Source organism: Argiope bruennichi, chromosome 10 (assembly GCF_947563725.1).
Source record: "Argiope bruennichi chromosome 10, qqArgBrue1.1, whole genome shotgun sequence".
In the NCBI taxonomy this organism is placed as follows: Eukaryota; Metazoa; Arthropoda; class Arachnida; order Araneae; family Araneidae; genus Argiope; species Argiope bruennichi.
Window position 1 is genome coordinate 114,713,977 of NC_079160.1, and position 26,206 is coordinate 114,740,182.

At 26.2% G+C, this 26,206-nt stretch overlaps 1 long non-coding RNA gene across 2 annotated transcripts; it reads right to left on the reverse strand.

The window, feature by feature from the left end:
* Positions 1-558: 558 nt before the first annotated feature.
* On the reverse strand, positions 559-9,894 carry LOC129989314 (uncharacterized). Of its 2 annotated transcripts, XR_008785753.1 has the most exons (4): positions 9,678-9,894; positions 6,412-6,520; positions 5,124-5,207; positions 559-1,362 (listed from the first exon to the last, which is right to left on the reverse strand). It is a non-coding gene; the product is annotated as an uncharacterized LOC129989314 (long non-coding RNA). The 2 variants fall into 2 exon arrangements; XR_008785752.1 differs by lacking the exon at positions 6,412-6,520 and having other exon boundaries at positions 9,678-9,893.
* Positions 9,895-26,206: the final 16,312 nt, after the last annotated feature.

Below are 26,206 nucleotides of genomic sequence, written 5' to 3' on the forward strand. Positions count from 1 at the left end.
ACGAAATTCACATGTACACCTATCTAAATGTCTTTTGAAACCCCTCATATCCGTAAAGGATTTGCTACAAATGTTACAGGTATACGGTTTCTCACCGGTATGCGTACCTAAATGTCTTTTAAAATACCTGTTATCCGTAAAGGCTTTGCTACAAATGTCACAGGTATACGGTTTCTCACCGGTATGCGTACATAAATGCACTTTTAAATGCCCCTTCCTGGTAAAGGCTTTCTCGCAAAACTCGCATGGATATGGTTTTTCTCCCGTATGCGTACGTAAATGTGCTTTTAAATTCTTCCTATTCGAAAACAATTTATTACAAAATTCACATGCATACGGTTTCTCCCCCGTATGCGTACGTAAATGTGTTTGGAAAGTCACCTGCAAAGAAAAGGATTTGTTACATAATTCACATGTATAAGGTTTCTCACCCGTATGTATACGTAAATGTCTTTTAAAACTTTGCCTACCCGAAAAGGATTTGCTACAAAATTCACATGTATACGGTTTCTCTCCTGTATGCAGACGCAAATGTAGTTTTAAATACTTATTGCGGGAAAAGGCTTTCTTGCAAAACTCGCATTTAAACAGTTTCTCTTTTGTATGCGTCCGTAAATGTCTTTTGAATTTGGAAATCACAGTAAAGATTTTGCTGCAAAAATTACAAGGGTAGTATTCCTTGTTCAAGGGTAGATGCGACATTAAATGGAATTTTAAATGTGATCGTTGAAAAATTTCTTTGACACAAATGTCACAGGTAAGTGTTTTCTCCTCAGTATGCACCAGTAAACGTTTCTTTAAATTCTGAAGCTGAGAAAATATCACAAAATTTGCAAGCATATGGCTTTTACATTAAGTGGGCAATGAGAAAATTCCGTTTGCGAAACATTTCTTTCTGTATGACACAAGCACGAGACAACTCTTTAATTCCAGATTGCCAATAAAATTTTCATGATGGGCACAATTTAAATGTCGTTGTCCATATATGTCAAAAATGAAGTTTCTTCATTATGTTACTCAAAAGGGGAAATTTTGAATGTAATTTTTGGAAGAATGTTTTATAGCATGGATCATAAGAATAAAATTCCTTTTTATATGTCAGTAACAATACTCACCCATATGCACTAATAAATAATAAAAATTATAGCTTAATTAAAAATTTCTAAACAGATGTATTGGGGAATTTATTATTTCATGATTCTCGATTCCATCGAGATATGTTGTATGTTGCAAGTTCGGATTGTGGATCTTTCAAAAGTCAATCCTTTCTTATTGTAGCCAATTTTATTGCGAAAAATATGATGATTTATCAGCTTTTCTCATTAGCAAGGCATTAGATTCGTGACAACGCAATTTTGGAATCTAAAAAAACAAACAAAAAAATTAATGCAGTGTTACAATAAATAGTTTTAAATAATAATATTTAAAATAAGCAAATTAATCAACTAAATTTATCACTATCTTCTTAAATATTACCGTTGTTATACTACACAGCTAGAGGAAGTTTGCATTCTATATAAATAGAGAAAGCACTTTGAACCATGATTTCATAGTACGTCATTTGAAGTGGTCCCTTGAAAACTCACAGAGTATATATATATATTCATGTCTCCGAGAGATAACATGGACATTACCGAAGTTAAAATATCCTTCTCTAAATCCTCATGCTTCATCACAACGAATTTTACATACATTCAGATCTGTACACATGGCTAACTTTAGAACCAATCTAGTCTGAAATCGAATACAACTCCAAGATTGCCACTTCATCCCTAAGTGAAAATACATCAAAAATGAAATTAATCAATTATTTTCGGAATTTATTTTTATGTCCCGGAAGTCCCCTCTTTTAAAATCAAATGATTATGGATATGCCCGGCAATACAAATTGCATATTTGTATATTACATATGGAATAAAAATAGTTTCACAAAAATTTTGCAAAATAATATTTATTTATTGTTTATATTCAATATTCATTATTAATCTTATTTGCGAATAAGATTTCATTTTTGTTATATAAAAAATTTCGCATCATCCGTGTCAAAATGAAGATTTGGGTTTATGTAAGCATCCTAAACTTTTAATATCGCAATCAACTTCGCACTCTATGTTTATTACATTTTTTTTTTTTCGTTTGAAAGTCAGCCACTTATATGTGTCATCAAAAAATAAAACTTTCCACTTTAATAACATTTAACTCTTTTCATTTACATATGCCTATTAATCTATTAATTTTACATTCTATATTGCAATGTAAAATGTAATCACATTGAGCCAAAGTTCATATATCTAATGATCAGCATAAACCACCAAATAGAATATTTTATTCCAAAGAGTTTCTGCAGCCTGTATATTATTCTGATAGCTTAGAACTTCCATCGATATAATACACACAAAATATTTTCTTCATCATACAATTCTATACTTGGAAAATTATTATGGTTTATTCTTTTTTTTTTTTTTTTTTGTAATAGTTTTTTACTACAAAAGCACGGAAAGATTATACTTAAATCGATTATTTGAATGACTCCTTTGAATAACTGATATAAAATGAATTAAAATTTAACTATTTGTAATTAGGTCAGAATAATAATTTGGAATATATGAATAAAATTATAGAAAATAGCATTTAAGATATTGAAATATCTATTGATGTTATTACACTGTTTTATATTAAAAAAAAATGACTAATTCTTCAATAGTTGCAAACTTTCCCTTCTGCATGAGACTTTATGCAGTTAAAAATAATTACAAATGGTGTTACATTTTTCAAAGAAAAAAAAAATTCAAACTCTATTTAGCTGTGCAAACAGGAAAACAGACCAGCCGTAGAAGGCGTGAAATCCAACTGGAAACAATATTAATCAACCGCTCTGACTTCCCATAAATTTGCACCTCAGATATTTTCTTTTCTTTTTTTCTTCTCCCACATTTTCAAATCTTGAATATATATATATACATTCTCAGAAGCTTGGAAAAAAATATCAATGCAGAGAGAGCTAGAAAAATTATAAATTAAATATATAAGAGTGAAAATTTCTGATACATTTAATTAATAATTTTTAAAAACAGTGAACAACTTTTTGTCATTGTTCCATTTTTACTTTCTTATATACAAAGCAAAGAGAAGGTATTTTAATTGTTAAAAAATTGGTGCTCAAAATTTTGATGAATATCCACGTTTTAGATGTTCCTGGGTTTAATAAATGCTTTTATGGAAAATGTCCATCTGTCTGTAATAGAATTAATTCAAAAATGTTTTTGTCTTAATGGATAAAATTTGATATATGGTCTTTATACTGAATTTGTAGATTTCTGTGAAATTTGCAGCAAAATCATCCAGGAGAATTCTGCCTATACACCTGTTTGAGTGTAAGATAACACAGCAACTACAACACAGAGAGAGCTCGAGAGCTGATATACACATAAAGATGTTTTTATATATAATAGCATACAATTATTCATTTTTATAGAAAGAGTACTCAAATCATCAAATTCAATTTCAAGATTTTGTCATCTTTCAAACCTCCATAAAGCCAAAAGTAATTCTTTGAAGGAGATAAATCTACCTGAACTAGATATCTCAAGAGTGCTGGATGCCAGCGAGATGAAATTCCATATGGGGCTTGAAACTTACTTAATGTTGATTTCAATCATATTTTGGCAAAAATTTATCTATGGAAGGTCTGTACATCTGCCCACCATAATGCTAACAAGATTATTCTAAAATGCAGAATTAGATGAAGGAAATATAAAAAGTGATTCTTTTACAGTATAAATTTCAATTTATCAATTCGGTCTCTGAACCTATAAAGTCGATAGCAAATTATTATCAAATTAATTTTATTTTCATAACTACTTTAATTCTTAACCATTTGCTTTCTGCTAAATGTCTTTCCTCAGTAACTCAGAAACAATCATACATGGAATATTCAATAAATCAATCACACATAAAAAATAAAATATCTATCTATCTATACTTATATAAAGCTCAAAGTGTGTGTGTATGTGTTGGCGCTCTACAGGCCAGACCGTTCGACCTGCAGCTACCAAATTTGGCACATGCATACCTTGGTGCACCTGGAGTTCTTTTTATTGAATTTTTCATTAAAATTTTAATTATTAATAAAAAACTAACTTTCCCGCCAAAAAATCTTTTTATTTCCCCACCGCCAAATGAGTAAGGCTTCAGTTTTTTTTCCCACGCAAAAGAGGATAGGCTTAAGAAATTTTCGGCAGATTATTTCAAAGGATTCTGTTTATTTTCTTAAGGTTTGATGCATTTAAAGTTAAACACTGTTAATTAATCGATCTTTCAGATTCATTCTGAAGTACTATTGAATTAAAATAAAACAGAATAAAGGAAATTAAAAATTTCTAATCTGATAGCGTTACCCCAACTGGCGTAGAAAATTCACGCATGCGCATTGTGTTCTGATTGTTGACAACGAATACGGACTTGGTTTTGAAGGCTTAATATGTTAACAACAAATTATTTCAAACAATTCTTTTTATTTTTTTAGTGTTTGATGCATTTGAAACTAAACATTGTTAATTAATCGATCTGTTCATGATGAATCTGGGAAAATTTTGTTGAAAACTTCTTGAGATATTATATAAATTAGGAAAAATATTCTTTAGTGCCCATAAGGTTTAAATACTCAGCGACTCTGTTTCCAGTACTCATATTTTTAAACAAATGCTCCGTTTCAGTAAAAAAAATATTATATTTATTGCAGTTTAATCATTTCCACTTTAATTTAAAGCATTAATTCTACAGGGGCTAACAGAAAATTAGAGATATACATATTACATTATGGCTGAAGGCCTTTATAATATTATGAGTGATTTATGACTATTAAAATTTGAAGTTTTAAAATATTTTAATGAAGAAGCAATTAAAATGGTAGTTCTATAAGATATTTAATTATTAAAATTTTAACATGCATTAAGATTGGCGAACCGGCTCGTTGTCAAAGGCGGCTAGTAAAAAATAAAATACAAATTTATTAAAAATATTTTCATTATTTGCTGTTCCTTTAAAGAAAAGATTTTATTTATATAAAAAATATTAATAATACAGCTGAAAATAATTTACAATTAGTAAAGAATATAACTTACTCAACAAATGAAAGAGTGGTCACATTCTTTCACATAAAGCTCTTAAATGCAATCTTTTCAATAATGTATTAGTGAGCAACAGATCTGGAAAAAATAAGAAGAAGAACATAAGAATTAATTAAAAATGGCTCATTTAGTAAGAACCCAACAATGAAACCATTTCTCAAACTGAACAAATGCTAAATTAATAAACAAGTATAGAAAGATAATTAAGGAGAAATATACCAAAAAAATATTTATCTATTATTTCTAAACAAATTTTTTCAAGTAATGTCACTCAAACATAACAAAACAATTGTTTCAAGAATGCAAGTTTCTTTGCCTTCCTCTGGAATTTCTTCCAATATAATTAAGATTGTACGTATTTTAATATTTTTAATGATTTAAATAATTCTACATATTTACAATATGCTCTACCTAAGATATCTAAGGCACCAGTTAATAAAGTTAAAAGTGTACAAAGAAATAGAGAAGTTCAAAACCAAATAAATAATTAAAAGAATTCCTTACTTATTTGTTTAATGAGCAAGATCTGCAGAATTTGTATGAGATCTTCAATAATATAGATTTTTTTTTTTTAGACATGATGAATATTATTATTCTTTATTTCTATTTCTAACAATGGCTTACGCTTTCAAGAATATATTGTTGTTAACATAATACATTCCTCTAATTTGAGAAGCACAATTCATGTACATATTTTTGAATATTTTTTCAAAAGAATTTTTGGCAGAATGCTTATGTGTGTTCCACATATTTCAATTCTCTTTGAATTAGAATGTCAGACATAAAAACAAAATCATTTCATAAATATTTGTTCATTTATATATTGTACTTACAATAATATTTGTTTTTCATTCTCTTATACTGAAATTTTTTTATTGAATCTTAAAAGATGAGATAAAGCTGATCTGATGTAAATGTAATTAAGTAAATTATTTTATAATAAAATTTAAATAACATTCAAATGGCAATTTAAATCAAAGAATTCAAATTTTTTTGAATTTAAACACATATGAGCATTTTTGATTTTGATGAAATTTAAAACATTTTAATTTCATTAAAACATTATGACTGTAAATAGCAACCTTCTCATCGCTCTTGCATCAATCCATGCTTTGATCATAAGTGCAAGAAATAATTTAGTATAAATAATTTGCACACTGTTAAATTAATGAATCATTCAATTTAATATTAATAATTTATGGCTCACAAATTATAAATATGCAAAGTTATCAATTGAATCTACAGTACTTTAGTTTAGTTATGTATTGAGAAAAGAACTTACTGAATTAAACCTTCAAAACTTCACACATAATTTAGCGTAACAATAGTATCTTCTAAAATGACTACCATCAATCAACATATTCCTTTTTTATTATGAGAAGTAACAGCAGCTGCATGGAATGATATAAGCTATTAACTTAATTTACAAAACAGTTATTTCACAACAAATAAAAGTAAGCAGGAGAATTCTTTTAAAATATTTTATTCTTTAAATACTAAAAAAAGATTTTTACACATTTATCTAATTTACACCAGAAAATGAATGCAAACACATATTTTTTATTCCCAAATTTAACAATAACTTGTCAATATTAATGTCTAATAGTATTATTTGCAAAATGTTTTATTATAGCAGGTTATCAATATATGTAGTGTATTAAACTATGATATTTATTAAATAATGGTGGAAGAATCAAAACTAGTGAAATGTATCAAGGAAATTCACCAACTTATGAACACGCTTCTAAATTACAAAAAGAAAGCTAGCATCTGTTAACACAGTTTATACAAAGTTTACAGGCAAAATATCATATTTCTGCCAACAAATTGCCCATCCTACATAATTCATTAATAAGTACCTAAACTATTTTGTTACATTGAATTATTATCAAATGAAGTTCAAACATTTTGATACCATGGAACACTAACTTTCTATTTTCTCACTAAATATGTTGATGTTTCTCAAAACCACTTTTTAATAGCAAGTGTTACTTATCATTAAGTCAGTGAATTCAATTTGCATATAACAGGGTATATTTACAGAATACAAAAAAAGGTAACAAAGGTATTTTCTTGGGATCAAAACATTAATCATCTCTAGAGCTGAAAAAAAATTAAATAAAGATAGATGGTCACATAATATCAATACAAAATAAATGGTGCAATATGAATAAAATATACAATTTTCAAAATATTAATATAAAAAATAAAACAGCTGGATATTTCACTATTGGATAACTGGTATGAAATAAGAAAGGCTATAATAACCATGAAATTCATCTAATTTATTAAAAACATTCTGTAAGATACCCATTCCTAGAAACTGGCCTGTGTATCGTGTTACTCATTGAAGGAAAGAAAAAATTCAAGAGATCACATTCACACACCTTCATAGTTCAAGCTATTTAAAAGTGTGTTAAAAATATAAACAGTATAAGGTAATGTAGAGCAATATTTTAGAATATAAGGCAGCAATTATTCCTTTGGTACAGTAATTTGAAATATATATAGCATAAAATTTCAACTACACCATATAAAGTAAAGATAAAAAGAAATATCTCGATATTCATATCCCATGATTCAACAAGGTCACTTAAAGTAATGATAATGATGAAAAGAAAATACGATAGAAATTCTAATTTCATATTCTAATAGAAGACATTTATCATAATCTGAGAAGTCTTCAAAGAATTTATTACCAAAGGAGAAAAAAGGTTTTATAATAGTAAAAGAAATATAATCCAAACCATGCACAAATTATAAATGCAAAATCTTCTGCTTTCTGTCAAATCATCATCTTCCAATATCAGCACATTTGAATACAAGTCATTAAATTTTTAAGTAAGCTTCAATACATTGATGAAATGTTTAAAAATACCTACTAAAATTCATTATGAAATATATGAAAAGCTACTGAAAAAAACATTATCTTTTTGAAATATGACACTCTGAACTGCAACTTTAGGGCATTTAACAAATAAAATACAATTCATAAAAGAAAAAGTGCTTTGCTTCATTCATTTTTAGTAACATGTTACTTTTCATCTGAACTAAAGATGATAAATTGAAATGACCTATATTGCATAAAATAATTAATTGTTTTTGATGAATTACAGCAGTATCTGTATTTATACGAAAATAAAGCTTTCATGAAAGAAGCAATCTATTTTCAAGTAAATTCATGAAAAAAATAAGCGAAGAGAGAAGAAATAAGAAGTGCCAATAGGGAGAAAAAATAAAGCTAGTGAATTAAATGTTCTTAAGTTTTACTGATACTCTTTCTATGCAAATTATTAACAATAAAATTTAAAAATATTTTTTTCCTTTTATTTCTTAATCTGAAAATTATAATACTGTAAAAAAATAAACATAACTTTCATTAAAAAAAATGTTTTGATACACAGATATAAATTTTAAAACATGGGCGATATACTTTTTCTAATTTAAAATTGCCCTTTTTTTGCAAATATATATTTGTTATTTTAAATATCTGCCACAAACGTATTTATCACATTAAGAATTAAAATGCTTAGAAAATAAGGTGGTATCTCATGTACAATCCTTATTATTTGATCATGGATTTCTTATTCTTTGTATATCATCACAAAGAAGCAAAAAAAAAAAAAAATGAATAAAGATGAAGCCTTGAGAGAACTAATTTTTGATCATTATCTCCCTTGAATATAGTATTTAAATGGTAGAGGATATAGAAAGCTCAAAACATCTTTTATATTAAAAAATATTGGAAATCAAAGTCAATTTATTTTGTGAGATTTAAAATATGGAGTAGGCCTTAAAATTGACTTGCACATAGTTATCTTAGAAACAAATAGTTTAATTCCTTACAGAAAGAGTGAAACTGGATAGTTAATAGTTTTCTTCTCTATTTTTATTTTAAATTCGATATTGTAATATCTAATTGTTGGTGAAATTTTTGAAAACAAGACGATACAGAATGGTTCCATTTTCTAGTAAGACAAAAATCATAGTGCCCAATAACAACAAAAATTGAGCAACTTGAAATTTACAGTTTCAAGAAGACTGCATTTTGCTGCATCCTGTTCCATATATTACACATTTGATGTAACATTCAAATAAGTTTTTTTTCTTCTATTTGTTTCAGTAGTTGAAAAAAATAAAAAAACCAAATCTTTACTAGCATACATAACCATAAAAAGATTAAAAATGCTAAAATCTTCTAAGACTAAAAACAGATAAATGAAAACTTTCAAACAGACAACATCCTGACAGATAAATGAAATCTTTCCAATTCGGGTGAATGAGTACAAGCTTTCAGAATTCAATTTAAATTTCAAGATGTATAAAAAAGCAGCAAGACATAAAAAATACGAAAAACAGCAGAACCTTGAATACAACTGTCCATATAGGAATATCAGGTACGAATCGGCGAATGGAATAAAACTTTAATAATGCAATATTTTTAATTTTCCTTTTATATTATTTTGGCAAGAATTTTGTTCGCCTTGACGTAAAAGCTGATACCTGATTCTCCTATTTTATTCACCATCATCATTTATCTAAACTTACCTACTGCGTTAGTCCTATTTTATTTCTTGCTTAATAAAAGAAATGCCGAAATTATTCGATTGCGCAGCAATTTTCATAATACAGTATTATGCAGCATACGTTTTTAAAAATAAAAACGCATTTCTTATACTGAGAATTAGATTAAGCTTACTTAACAGTTTCAATATGAGACTCGTTAACCGGAGGAAGCTTGAACCCCCGCAGCAGAAGTTTAAAGGGGGGGGGGAAGCAGCACGGGTTTCATTCCGGTAGTGATGGAAATAGGGGAATCGATGTATGGTTGCTTACGGAAAAGCTTTTTTCACCAAAAGGTGAAAATTTATTTACACGCCAAGAATGAAGCGCATTTTTGGAATGCATAGGGTGGAGTGTAGACGACTGTCGGTCGGATGTATGATGAAGGCAGACCTTATTTATGCACGTTCTTTCTTAATAAAAGAATAATATCGTGTTATAATATATTTATTTTTGCGCATAATTACGTTTTATGAATCTAATTTTTGACTAGAAATGAATGTTTATTGTCACTGGGAACTTGTTAAAGCTAAATTTTCTACAGGCGCCTTCTATTTATAATTAATTAAATGGCAAGAAACTAATATAATAACTCAGAATTAAATTCTATGTTCTATTGGTTTGTTAAATGAAATTTTAAGTTTTCACAAAGTAATGGAATGAACTTACAAGTTTCATTTAAATTCTTAATGGAAGCTAAAAATGATGCTTTATTCGGAATACAAATTCGATGTAGTTTTAATTTTATTTCTTGCAATTTGGCTGTATTCATTGGAAAGTATTTTAGTTTTTTTATACTATTAATTTTAATGCTCATATTTTTTTTTAATGTACAAAACTAAATGTTCTTTTTTAATTAGCTAAAAAATTTTTAAATGATGCTTTTTTAAAATTATATATATATATTTTTACCTCATTAAGTAATAAATTAGTGTTATAGAACATTTAAAACATTTTTTATAACTGCAGGCATGCTTTGATTTTGTTATTTGCTAGTATATGTAGTAGCAATAGAGCATTTATATTTTGTGGTCTAAAAATTGCAATAATAAAAATCTGTAATCTCTTTCTTGCAGTTTTGTCCATTCTTTTTTTTTTTTTTAATATTGATAATGTGCATGATAAACTCTATAAAATTTGTTTTCAAATTGAATAATTCATACTTGTAAAAATATGCATTGTAAAGATATATATATATATATATATAATTGTAGCTAAGTTTTTGATAAAATATGACTTATTCTCTGTTAAGAAAGTATGATAACCAAAAATCCTCAAAGGAATCATCAAAATATTCAATATTTTCTATTTAATAAAAACTAATTTTTGTTTTCTTAAAATAAGATTTATATTGAATTAAAAATTATATGCATAAGCTTATTAATATTACATGATTTTAAAAAGTGCTTTTTCTGTACATATACTTCTTATTCTAATTTATTAATTTTTTTTTCATAAATGCTTAATACATTTATTTATGCATACAGCAATTTAATTCTTCTTTTAATGTTAAAAATCAGAATTTTGATTAAAAGTAGCGAAACTAAATCTGAAAAGGTAATAGAATCAATCTATACGATTGGTGTAATAGTATTTTAAAAGAAAAATTGTACTAAAAATTCTAATATCTTGGATAAATTTGTTCAAAATGTTGGATTTTCTACTTTTATAATAATGCACAAAAGTTAAAACTTTTAAAGAAAATTTGGAATGTAATTTTTAATTTCAAAAAATAAAAATTATTTTTTAATTTAATATAATAATATTAGTTTATTCTAAATTAGTCAATAGAATTTTCAATTAAATTGTAAAATATCATTTACTAATTTTTGCATAGTATTTAAGTCATATTTTATTGAACACTTACAAGAAAATAGAAATATTATAGAAAAATTTCTTCAAGAAATTTTTCTTTTTCTTAGTTTTTTGAAGCTTAATTTCTTCTCATTTTGATTTTCAATAATAATTCATGAAATAAAAGTGATTTGCTTCACAAGCATTCATTATTGTAATATACTAATATATAACTATTAGTTAACCAAACCATTAATAAAATAAGAAACATTTGCTCCATCTTAAAAAATGCTATACTAATATTGTTTTAATTGATTCAAATGAGTGGATAAATACCGAGTGGTGAATATTTCTGAGATATTGTGTAAAAAAAAATTATAAAGTATGATGAAAATCCTTAAAACCTATATAACTTATATAGTTTATATACCTACTTTATCTTTTAAATTAAGGTTTTGACTAAATTATTAAAAAAGACAATTTCTATGAGGATATAGAAAAAAAATGTTGAAGAAAAATGAAATGGGAAAATAATTTTTATTGTTTTAAAGTAATGATAATTACAATGGAATAATGAATTTTAACACTGTTTAGGTTAAATTAAAAAAAAATATTTACAATTTAGAATCAATAATAAAAATTATCATAATCTCTGAATCAAGTCATCTCCGAATTCATTTGTTCAATAGGAATTTAATAACTTGGAGAATATGACTTTAGTCAATTGGAGACTTTAAAAAAACTTCCATTGCCCCCCTTACAAAAATGTGAAGAAAGGCTAATTTCCAAAAATAATTTAGTATTGATTCAATTCACCTTCAGCAAAAATTTTAAAGCTAATGACACAAGTAGGTTAAAACTGTCTGAGTGGTTTAACTTACATATATCAATTGGATCAATAAAAGAAAATAGATTTCAATCAACTGAAGGCAGATTTTATTCATTACAGAAAAAAGGATGAACAGAGAATGAAAAATATCAGAAGGATCACAAAATATGTTTTGTCCACTGTTTTGATGAAGGAGTTTGCATGAAACCAATATTTTAAAAATCAAAGTAGTTTTGTACATTTTAAATGCAACTGAAAGAACTTCCTGGGTCATTATATTGACAAAAGAAAATTATCTTATCTTATATTTAAAAATCTAGTATTCTCGTTTATATGAAAACTTTATCTTTTCATACGTAAATATAAAAGGAAAATTTTGATTATAAAACATACATGCTATCTAAGATCGGTATTCTTTTTACAGAATAAAAATACACAAAGACTGATAAACCAATAAAATTAATGAATTTTTTAAAATTTTACGTTAGAGATAACATTATTTTTTGTATCAATATTTTTAAATGCACTGAATTGCATATTTCTTTCTCCCAAATATACGTGTGTTAAATTTAGTATCTCTACGTGTAGGGATTGCAACACCGGGATACCGAATACCGGTATTTTGAGCCATTTGTACAATTTTGTAATACCGGTATTCACAAGTTTAATTACCTTTTTTTCGGAATTTACTAGAAATTTTTAAAATTGTCTCCATTATATGTTCAGGTATCGTGAACATAGCAAAATAGTATACGTTTTTGTTTTTATGTCTGCCTAACGGGTAAAATTAATTAGCTAATTAATGGCTTAATTAATTGCTTAAATCTAAATTAGCGAAACATGGATTATCCCTGAAAGAAGATATTGTATCCATAACGACTAATGGAGAAACAATTATGAAAAAAGTTGGAAAGTTGATTGGTGCAAATCAGCAGTTGTGCTATGCACATGGAATTCAATTAGGAGTAATAGATGTGTTATACCGAAAAAATAAAGAACAGAAGAATCCAAATACTGTGGATATAGAAATTTCGGATTCCAACTTTGAAAAGAGTAAGAGTGAGAGTGATATTGACAATGAAGATAATGACAATGTAATTGTTGAAGAAGATATTGCTAATGAGGATGAAATATTAATCTATCAAGAATTGCTTCCTATAATTTATAAAGTTCGAAAAATTGTTAAGATATTTAAATTTTCCCCTATAAAAAGGATATATTACTAAAATGTATACTAACTGAAAATAAAACAGAATATATGTTAATATTAGATTCTAAAACACGTTGGAACAGTTGACTCCTAATGATGGAACGATTTTTGAAACTGAGAAATCCAATCCAAAAAGCAATAGTCGACTTAAACCTGTAAATTAATTTTTCAGACAGTGAATTCGATTTAATATGCAGAACTGTTTCATCTCTACTTCTAATAAAACTGACTATTGAGACATTATGTCGGAGAGATTCTAATTTATTAACAGCTAATGCAACAATAAATTTCATGTTGCAGTCACTGAAAGAACAGCACACGTCATTATCTGAAGAATTATATATTACATTGAAAAATCGCACAGAAGAAAGGCATACCGGAATAGAAAATGTCTTATGGTATTTACATAATTATAGTGATTTTAAAAATGCAAATGAAAAAGAAGAAAAGAAAAGAACCAATTCAAATCTGATTAAGTTTAGAGTAAATTTTCTTAAAATTTTTTACCCACAAACCTATCCACATTCAGAAGAATTCGGTTCAATTATCGAAGATTATGATGTCACTACTGTCGATAGTGAAAAGGAATTGTCTTTTGAACAAAAATTAGAATTAGCGATAAATAAAAAAATTTCAGCGAACCAAAATTCAATACAGAAATCAGCTGTATCCAAAACCATCCGACGAGAAATCGATTTATTTGAAGATGAGGGATTTAGAGGTAAATACTTGGAAAAAGTATATCGCGCATTGCTAACAGTACCACCAACTAGCGTAGATGCCGAAAAAGCGTTTTCGACAGCTGGTAATTTTTACACAAAATTATTTTTCAGGCTTAATGACAGTACAATTAATGCATTATGTTTTGTTAGATCACATTTAAAAAAATTTGTAATAGTACCACAGACTGAATAGTGATATTTACACTTTTTTTGCGATTTAAATAAATAAGATGTTTCTTTATTTTTTTGTGATTATATACTATTATAATTTATAAGTTACAAATTATTTTTTGTGATATTACACTCTCTAAGAGAACTGGCAAATAAAACAAAGAAACACCTGCGTTTTCTTTCTTTTTCTAAAATTTCTAATACCGGTATTAAAACCGGTATCCCGGTATTAAGATTTAAAATATACCGAATACCGGTATTGAAATTTTGGTCCAGTATTGCAATCCCTGTCTACGTGCAATGGTCTATATTTTAAATATACTGATAATCGCATATATATACATTCACTTCTATTCTTGGAAGAAAATCTTATTTTGTTAATTAAAACTTTTAGATTAAAGTCTGAATGTTCCACACTTTAATTTTTGATATAATTTTAAACGAAAATTTTGGAGATATCTGTGAAATTTGAAGTATATGCTTCCGTGTTAAAAGTCAATTTTTTTCCATTTCCTCCCCTCCCCAATCCTTTGTCTGTGTGTGTGTGCGCGCGTATGTTATCAGAAAGTTTCTTATTTTTAAGTTCCTAAAACAGTCCTTATTTTAATTTATGAATTAAAAATAAAATTCAGGATATTTAAAGGAACATTACAACTGGAAATGGAATAATAATACATAAGAAAGCATTTTTCACTATTTTTTTAACTTATCCCGCATTTACTATTTATTTGATTTTTTATAATATTGCAATGTATTTAATATTATTTTAAAATATTCTCAATGTCATTCTTTTGTCTTTTGTGACATTGTTGCAAATTTAGGTAATTTTGAATTGTTGTTTTCTCTTATTTTTCCATTGATGACGTAAATTTTGAAAGTAGAATGCATAAAAAGCTTATAAAGAATACTTACGATAAATATTAATCGCAAAATGCATATGCAGGCAAGTTAACATATATTCTAGTTGGACGAAGAAGTATTTAAATATGACGAGTCTGATTAAATGACAAATCTTAACAAAAAGTGATTAGTTAAAAAAAGCAACAAAGAAAAATACCCTCAGCTCTTGTTAATTGTTAGTAGTTGTAGAATGGTATTTAGTTTTATACTTTCATTTAATGGCAGAGGGTGCTGTAGTCAGATTTATTCAAGTATTAATTAAATTAATTTTGGAACTTCAATTTAATAATATTCCTAATTTCCGTTTACAAGTTATTCGTTATGCTATTTTATAATTCTAAAAAATTTGGAGCTTTACAATTTAAAAAATATATTCCTTCCTTTTACAATATTATTTAGAGTGTTATAGAAAGTTGTCTTTTGTTTCCGTTATTTTGCTTAAAATTGATTTTACGTTTTGACTGTGCACTTTTTTTTATTTGTACAATATTTAAATGGGCTTTTTAGAAAGGGACTTGTGACTTCAGTTTTCAAAATTTACCACATAAAATTGCTGAATAAAAATTAAATTCAATTAAATTAAAAATTTGGAGAGAAAGGGGGTTTTGAGATTTGAATTATCTCAGAGCCCCTGGAAGGTTTAAAAAGGCCATAAATTCTTCTGAAATCAGAAATAATTACATTGTTTAAAATATGGAAGAAAACGCATAGCTAATCTGTAAACATTTCAATAAAGGTCTAGATTTATATTGTTGAAGAGTGTATTATCAGAATTTCATTCAACATTATTTTTAATGACTTATTGTACATATAAAAACAATCTTTAATAAAATTAATGTTTCTGAGAACATATACTACATATATTAATGTAAAAATCATTTTACTTAATTGTGTTTTATTTTTTAACAGTAGATTTGGATCATGGTTTAATAAATAGTGCAACTAGAAGAAAATTAAATTTGAATTCAGCTAATATCTCCTACAAATTTTCGCTGATACAAATGATCAGTTAGCAAAATATTAATATACTTCCGATTTATAAGCTGCTTATATTATGCACCGTATACTTATAATATTTCATATAAAAAATCCAAAATCGTATCATGAACAAATAATTTATCTTTTTCAGAGTACAGATTTTTAAAAAAAAAAAATTTAACAACATTTAAATTAAATCTACGATGATAAACAGAAAAGTTTAAATTTGTAATGGCTTTCTACTCTAGAAAATGAATTTTTTAGAAACTGATATAGCATGGAAACCTAACATCCGTAGTTGGAATCTTTTCTTACTACTTGCGGCATTTCAAGAATTGCTTTTGTAACTTTTCCCTCCTTGCAAATCATTCCAATACCACTGACCTCATTTAATTGTACTTTAAATTTAAGAAACAACTTTTTTTAAGTGCCTATATTTAAATAACATATATTTTAATGTTCGAACTTATTGAATTAAATAAACGAATCAGGAAGAAATAAAGCAAAAACTAATGAAACGCAATTTTTTTCGTTTAATGCAAAACGTTATATTTATATAAAGTAATTCATTTATATCTAAAATCTAGAAGAAATGATTACTATTTCGAAGTGGATAAACTATTTATATGAGTAGAATGAGTCATTTCTCGTTAATTTTTATCATACATTTTTGATTAAATACATTGAAAAGCAATTCATCTTTCAGAAAAAGCAAAGTGGAAATTATTCATATAGTATTAAAACGCATGAAATTGTATTAATGAACGTATCGTTAAGTATTCGAAATTGTGTCAAACATCATGCTAACTCTTGCCAAATATGAGCATCTAGAACTGACCCTTATCAGTAACACAACCACAGTAATAAACGAGACTATTGATTGACAGTTCTACCTCTAAAACAGGATTCCTATTAATGCTTAAACCACAGCCTAAAAATTGGAAGGAAAAAAAACTAAACATCATCTTTCACTTTTGTTTCCAATATCATTTTAAGTAAAATAATAATAATAATTTAGTTAAAATTACTTTTTAAAAAATCGTCTACCTCATTATTGTTCTTTGTAACTAAAAAGAATTTAAATCAAGTATGTAAAATGTATGATGTGTTATTGTTTGTTTTTTATTAATTTTTTAAAATTTTATAAAATAAAAAAAATTTATATGCTTCTCTCCCTTTCTCTCTTTTATCTTTATACTTTTTTTGCCTCTTTATAACATTAGCATATAAGATCATACAGTTTTTTATATGAATACAATTATTTGAAAAATAAATATCCATTCTGTATATTTATCCTTAAAATTAGATAGCCGAATGCCATCATTAATCAACTCACACTCAAATTTCTTTACAGCATTTTTTTTTTTAATTTACTTTTGAAGAAAAATAATTCTTTTGAGAATAAAAGAAACCTTTGTTAAAGCTTCAGGAAGAAAATTTCATAATTTACAAATGTTATTTTTGAATACTAAATCTGAATGATAAAATGGTATTTTAACAAAATTTCGAATATGGCTGTGTTAATTTACCTAAGCATTTTTATTAAACAAATAAAATATCTTGAAGGGTACTGGAAATTGCGTTGTGTCAAGATGTCATAAGGAATTGTTATCCTCGTTTGTTGATTTATCAGCTACTACTGCAAACATAATATTCCATTTTTTTCAAAGATCATTGAATAGCATTATCAAATAATATTATCGCTGTCATACTTTTTTTTGTTTTGCAATTACTACATTGCATAAAAACAAACGTATAATGTTGAGTGACAGAAAAAACAAGTTTAAATTAATGGCAAAAGAATAAATTCGTCTTTACTTGAGTAGGTAAATTTTGATAGAGTATTGGGAATGAAAGGAATTGCATTACAATAATAAAAATTATTGTAGATATACATTCTAAAATATTTTTTTTTAGTTTATTAATAATAAAAAGACAATTGTATGATAATGAAATTGATATCAATTAAAAGATTTTGATATTAAGTTTGTAAAATGGTGTTAGTATCATTTTTGTACAATAATATATTTTGGAAATTATAAGAGGAAAATATCAACATTTTGTTTAGTTAAAATTATAATTGGAAATTTTCATGCATTGTATCAAATCACACGTTTTCAACCTTTAAAGCATGTTTGATTTATTTTCAGTTTCTGGAGTCGGCAGTCTGTCTTATAACTAATGTTAAAGTATAGATAAATATATGAACAACTATATATTTCTTCAGTAAGATTGAAATTACAATTGCATATCTGTATGTTGACCTAATGTTATTCTTTTGATTCGATATTCACTGGAATACAGCATATTGTAAAATTTTTATTCATCTACTATTCTATTTAAAAGTGAAGGTTTTTTTTTATCAAATAATTTTAATAAACATTATTTTGATATTTTACCCTTTCTTCTTTGGCATTTTAATCATCAAAATAAAATTGCTTAAATGTCGTTTCTCAAAGAAAACTTATTTGCAGAGAAGTATTTCTTAGATAGGGCAGTAGCAGATGCTTTTACGAGCATCAAGAAAGAAAAGTAGATATGTATGACAGTTCTGTAATTGATTCCTCCACTTCCATTTACTTACCTATCTCTGCTGCTTTTGAAAAGCGACCCCAATTTGTCTACGACAACAAAACCACCGGGTGGTCGTATGGTAGTATCATATGTGCTAAAGTTGCAGGATTAATGGAATTTAATTACCTTTTAGAAAAAACTTGGTAAACAGTTAGAAAAGCTGTAGAGAATGCATATTTCTCAATCTTATAATGAGAGTGATTGATGGATAATGATTCTTTTTTATGGGATAATCAACATTTTTTTCCCATGCGAAAAAATTCAGTGAATTCATGGTCTAATTTCCTTCAAATAAATGCCTTCATTTTATAAAGGCAAATGAATAAATTTTTATAGAATTAAAAAAAAAAGACAAATTAAGAAAAAATTAAACAGACAGTTATTGGTTTACACAAATAATATAACAAAGTATTTGATATTCGCATTGGTCTGTGAATATCCATTTTGTACGGAGGTTTTTTAAGTAAAGTTGAATAAACTTAATCTAATTTTCCCTTGTAGCATATAAATATTACAAATACTTGATAAAGGATATTGCAATTATTATTACGATTTATTTCTTATTTAATGCTTTTTTATCGATGTATTTTAGTCAGTTTTTGAGTTCGCTGTTTTGAGTTGCATTTTAATATAGTTTATGTTTTGATAGCAAGAATGGACAAAACCATTTATTATACAACCATGTCGAATGAGTTTTATTTTAATATATATATATATATATATATATATATATATATATATATATATAGAGAGAGAGAGAGAGAGAGAGAGAGAGAGACAGAGAGAGAGAGAGAGAGAGAGATTAATTAAAATTATAGTTGTAAATTTTGATAAATTACCTAAAAGTACACATTTTTAACCTCTAAATCACGTTTGCTAAATGTCAAGCTTTGAGGGCGGCAGTCTGTCTTGTAACTCATGTTAACGTATAGATAAACACATTAACAAGTATATTATTCTTCAATAAGATTGGAATTACGAATGTGTATCGCATCTTACTCTAATGTTATTCTTTTGATTTAATATTCATTAAAAAGGATCGAGAAAAGATATTTGTAATGCAGCATTTAGCAAAATTTTTATTCGTCTACTTAGCGATGAAGATTTTTAATCAAAAAAATTTTAATAACATGAGTTTTATATTTTACCATTTCTTGCTTGGTATTGTATTCATCAAAGAAAAAAAATAACTTAAAAGCAGCTTCTCAAATAAAGGTAGCTGTTTGCAAAAATAAATTCAGGTTAAAATATCAATTTTTATTTATTCTTTTCCTTTTTTTAATTATATTTTTTTTTATATTGAACTCAATTTTTCATTCGGTGGATATTTCTAATTTTTCTGAAAAAAATATCGCATTATTTACAAAATTACTAAATTTTTAACGATTAAATTTATAGACTGATGTTATCTCTGAATTGAGTTAGGAGACATTTATAACGCAAAATCATATTCGGGATTTCTGTAGAGCAGACCGTTGGACCGAAAGTTTAATTCGTAATTTGAGTAGTAGATGTTCACTAAGAGATGCTTTTAAAATTTTAAATAGGTTTTTACTTTAAAAGTTTACTGACGTTTTAACTTCTTGTCTCAATAACTTTGGAGCATGTTGTTGCATAGAAGCCATTCTTATGCCAATTTAAAATTCAAGACATTAATTATTCAGTGATATCAATTTTACTTCTGTGCAATTTTTTTCATAATTTAATTAAATATTTGAAAATGTTTAAAAAAATATTTCATAATTATAGTTCCCAGTTCCTTAGGTATAGGGTCAGTCTTAGAAGGAGAGGGGCCCAATTTAAAAATATTTTCGATAATATTTATTTCTTAGCAATTTTTACCAGAAATGTGAAATAACAATAAAAGAAACACTTTTTAAAAGATATACTGATTAATGAATTAAAAGTAGATTTTTTAATATTTAATTGATTTTATTTTTTTTTATTTTTAAATCATTGTTACTGTCCCCCTTTGGCAAATAGCTGGTTTGCCAGAATTTACACGCTAAAATTTTCAATTAAATATTTTATGTAACTTGCTCTCTTAATAGATTTCCAAACAAAATATTTTGAAGCTTCAAATTTTTATAAACATATCATTGATACTATTATAGAAGCATAAACTTATTCTGCTGAAAGTAGTTTTGGAAAGGATTATGAAGTCTAAATTTTATATGATCCTTCAGGCCTAAGAATCATATTCAGTAAAATAATCTTGACAACCTAACGTTTCCATCTTCTGCGGCCAAATCTGACCGAGTAATAAAGCCTTGAAGATCTTTATTTTAGGACAATTAAAAATGTAATCGTTTTAGATTGATCAATCTTATGGAAACTCAGGGCACTGATTTTGTATCTTCTAGACAGTCGATGGAGTTCCATGTTTTTATAAAACAGTGACATTCAAATTGTCTTAACTCACTCCGTTTTGGTTGCAAAAGAGCGAAATTTATTTAATGCAAAAAAAAAAAAAAAAAAAAAAATTATTAAAAGCATGCCTTATATTGAAGCCAACTCAACATGGAAAATAAACCGAGCCTTCATATCTTGGTCTTATCAGTCAGAAAAAGCCAAGATGCGGTATTAGGTGCATTAATGTAAATGGTTTCAGTTTCACTTGAATAATAAAATATAATGTTGTAAAATAAGCTTAAAAACTTTTTAAAAAAAGGAAAATTATATAGCAAAAAGTTGGCATCATTAAAAAGATAATGTTTTGAATTTTAAGATACTGTACAAATTGTTTTTCTGCTGTATTATTTTCAGAAATTAATGCAAAAAACGCCAAAATTTCACAAATTTTAATTAACTGAAAATTTAAAAAAAATCGCAGCCGGAATACAAATTTTCGCCCTCCATATATGTGCAAAATTTGGTATTTATAGATGAAACGATTTGCCTGTACAGTACCATTACAAACGCATATAAATGTATCTTTATAATTAGTGTAGAGTATATGCATTATGTGATTTAAAAATAATTTTTTTCTCAAATTTAGTACCTGATGGCATTACTCATGGGGAATTAAAAATTAATTAAATTGACAAGTTAAGTCCTAGCAAAATTATGTATAGTCATAGAGAAGAAAAACGTGCCGTGCAATTTCGAAACTCTGTCACTTCATAGAGTGAATGAAAATTCCATTACAAAGTTTCATTTTTAGAAACATGAAATGCATTATCTATACTAATAATAAAGATGAATGTACATGTCTTCGTGCGTATTTGCGCTCTACATGGCATGGCGTTTGACCAAAAGCTCTCAAATTTGGCACATATATCCTTTTGATGCCGGAAATAGATAACTCAAAGCGATTTTTTGATATTTCAGTTAATAAAATTGAACGAAATTTTGACTCTTTTCCGCGATAACTTTCGAAAATATTATAGCACAAAGGTAATTTTTACATAATCTTAAAATTCAGTTTTTTTTTCTTTTCTACAATAAAATTTAATTGTACAAATATTTCCTGATTTATTTTTTTTTACCTAATTTTCAACAATAAATTATGTTGTTACCCTGAAATTCAAACCGTTTTCATTGTTTCTCAAATTATTAATCGCTTAATCTTTTTAAACTGTTGGGAGCTAAAGAGGGTGAATTTTATTTAATATCTGTGCAATTTACGAGATGGATAAAATCATGAAATTGCAAGGTAGATCAGAGAATTAGAAAGTTTCAAATACATAAGAGTGGAATATGTGTAAGACAATAAAAGTAACACATCTTTAATGTCTGGAAATTTAGCGATATCATGGATATGTAGTTATATCTAAATAATTTATTTGAAATTAAATATAATCAATATTTTTTGTCTAACTAGCTGGTCACCAGGAGTGATCTCTTTTAATAATAAAGATGAATATATTTTTGTGTATCTGTATATCTGGGTGTTGATACTCTATTAATCAGACCGTAGGACATATAGCTACCAAACTTACTGCGCAACTATGTTGGAAGGATAAAATGTGCACTTCGGAGCAATATTTTAAAAATTTCATTTAGAATTTTAATTAATTAAGAATTAACAAGAACTTGATGTTTTTGTCCTTTGATAACTTTCGAAAATATCGTAGTATAAATGTTATTTTTACATATTCAGAATTTTTTTTTCAGTGATTGTAATTTTTTGCAGTATAAATATTTTTTCCATATTTAAGCAATTTTTTAAAAATATTTTAAACACATTTTACAACAAAAATCTTCTGAGCAAATATTAAATATATCAAGAATAATAATACAAAAGCATAAGAATTCTGGAAGAACATCAAAGTTATTATTAAATTTGCAAAAATATATTAAGTTTTCATTTTATAGTGCAAATTATTATTCTCTCCTTTACAAAAGTTATTACTGGCAAAGCTGATTTCAGGAAAGTAAGCAATATAATTATTTAATTCCGCAAAAAAAAAAAAAAAAAAAAAGCGAGAGATAGAAACAATGACAGACACACACACACACACACACACAAAAAAAAAAAAAAAAAAAACTGGTAACAATGATGGAAAAAGAAAAAAAAAAAAAATGCCGATATGAAATTAATAGCAACATTGAAAATGGTTTTGAGCTTTTTTTTTTCAACAATAAAATATATATTGTTGCAAAATACGTTTAAAATATTTATTAAATATAGTAAGAAAAATTGTATGATAAAAAAAAATTTGGTATCGTTAAAAAGATATATTTTTTTTAATATTATGGTGCTATAAAAACTATTTTTCCATTGTAAATTTTAAAAAAGTTATCCCAAATAAAAGCCAATATTTCGATTAATTTTGATTTAATTAAAAGTTTTTAAAAATCTCTCTGAAAAGCACATTTCTACCCACCAAACTATATATTTGCCAAATTTGATTGATATATGTCAAAAAGGCTGGTTTGTAAAGTCAGCACATGCACAAACAGAAGCTTTTTCCTTATGTTTAAGTATCAAAATTTAGTTAAAATACCAATACATTTTCTCACCAAACATTCTTGCCAGCAGGCTTATATGTTTTTAGCAAAGACTAATCACTTCCTAGCCCCTTTTTCAATGAGTTAAGAAGGATTTATTGAACGTTTGACTCGCACGAAAATGTCCGGTCCCAATACCCTTCTCATGACCTTTTTCTCCCAACTAAATAGACAAAATAGCTATAAATGTTATGTTACGAACATACAATGACTACTAGGATTTGTAAAATGACTACTAGGATTCTTTTATGTTTGTTAAGGTCCATGGGAAGGCGGAAGAAAAATTAGCCCTGTATGCAGGAAATATGAAAGAGACCTTATGAACGTCGCCCAATTGGAAGCAATCGACTAAAGACTGATCCTGCTTAATTTTTGGTCTTATACTCAAAAATGTGTTCGGCAATGTCGATATTAAACATCATTTTTATTTACTTTAGTGCTGTTGTAATTAAGAGAAAGAACAATATAAATATAAATTAAAATGAAACCTAAAATATTATTATACTACGATATTTTGAATTAAAGAATAATAAAGAGATTTTTGAATATTTCGAATAACCTTGTATTTATTTTTTTTGTATCATTTTTGTGATAAATTTGAAAAGAGAATATAAGTAGTCTGTAAAAAATATAAGGATCTTTTTTATCTGCCGTAAAAGACATGCTAAAAAAAACGCCATAAAAACTGGTAAAATAAAGAAAATCAATTGCTTTTTATTAGAAAAAAAAAAAAAAGATGATGCTTCAGTTATACCTAATTTTTAATTTTATGTTAACCTAAAATGAATGAAATGAAATAAATAAAAAATAAATAATAAAAATGAAAATAATAAAGTAGATTTCAATCTTCATCCAAAACATTATAGGAAGCCTAGGTTGTAGAATGTAATTCTTTAGTTTTATTTTATCTTTCAAAAATTAAAGTGACAATAATATGCACATAAAATTGTATTTAATATCACTGCAATGTGCTCATATAGAAGTATAGTTTACTAAACCAATGAAAAATATTTTTAAAAAATTAGTTCAAAAGTATTTTGAAAAATATTAAGAACAAAGAAGAAAAATATTGAATGGAATTAAAAAAAAGAGATCACTAAAAAACTAATTTTTTTAAATTTAAAATGTTTTTGGTCAGTGATATGATTCGAAGTTATTAAAGAAAATGCTGGATTTTTGTTAATTTTTTATTAAAATTTAATTTAATTTTTGAAACATTATTTCTTAATATTACTATCTAAGAAATAGCTAAATTTGTAAGCACTAAATCCAGCAATCTGCCCTGAAAGACGGTTTATTGATATCATACGAGCCTATGAGTTTTATTATATTAAAAGTATAAATAATTTTATCTCATATTTTTTAGCAAAAAAAAAAAAAAATCATTCGCCTTTGAATGAACAATGAAAATGATTTATCTTTCATTATAACGATATTGTTGAAAATCAATATTTAAAAATTTGTTAAAATAAAGAAGGAATATCATAAGATTTTATAATTAAAAAGATATATGTATAAATTTATTTTAAAGATGAATTAAAATCTTTTTTAATCGGGAAACATTTTTGGAAGTTATTGCAGAAAAACATCAAACTTTTTCGCTGTTTTTAAATAATAAAAATCAAAAAATTGCAGTAACAAATATTACACTTTCCCACCCTCCAAAGCATATCTATTCTTCTCTGGAGACACACAAACACTTTCTCTTTTATTAGAAAAAAAATGTATATAGTAAAAAATTTATATATATATTATGTGGAGAGTCCTTGCAGCCAAATGTTATTTCAAATAGCAATAACATAAAAACATTTATTTATTCAAATTGTGCATCAAAATATTTCTATTATTTCCAACTGTTGGAAACATTTTCTTTCAAATGAAAAATAATTATACAAAAATAAAATAAATAACAAATAATAAATAAATACATTTATATTTTTAATAAGTTGTTTAATAATTATTAATTTTTAGCGAATGACTAAAAAATTCTTAATAAATAAATATATTTTAATAACGATAATGAATTTATTTATATCAAATTCAATTTAAAATAAAAAAATTATCGGATGAATTTCTGAAAGAGTGTAAAAGAAACGAGTAAATTTTCAGAAAGAGTAAAAGAAATGGAACAGTTTTATGGTTCAAAGTTTAACGGAATAAAATGAAAAACAAAATCGCGTAATAGGAAATGAAAAAGATTCGCACAATTCGCCAGAAATATGCTTCTTTGCCAAATCTTATAACCTCTATCATAGCTAGTCCTGGAATTGAGATAGTTCTTGTTAGCGCCTATAGACGGCTGCAGACTGCTACCGCCATCTACAGGCACTAATTAGAACCTAGCTTGATCCTCTAATGCCACCTCCGGCTAACGCTACCCTTC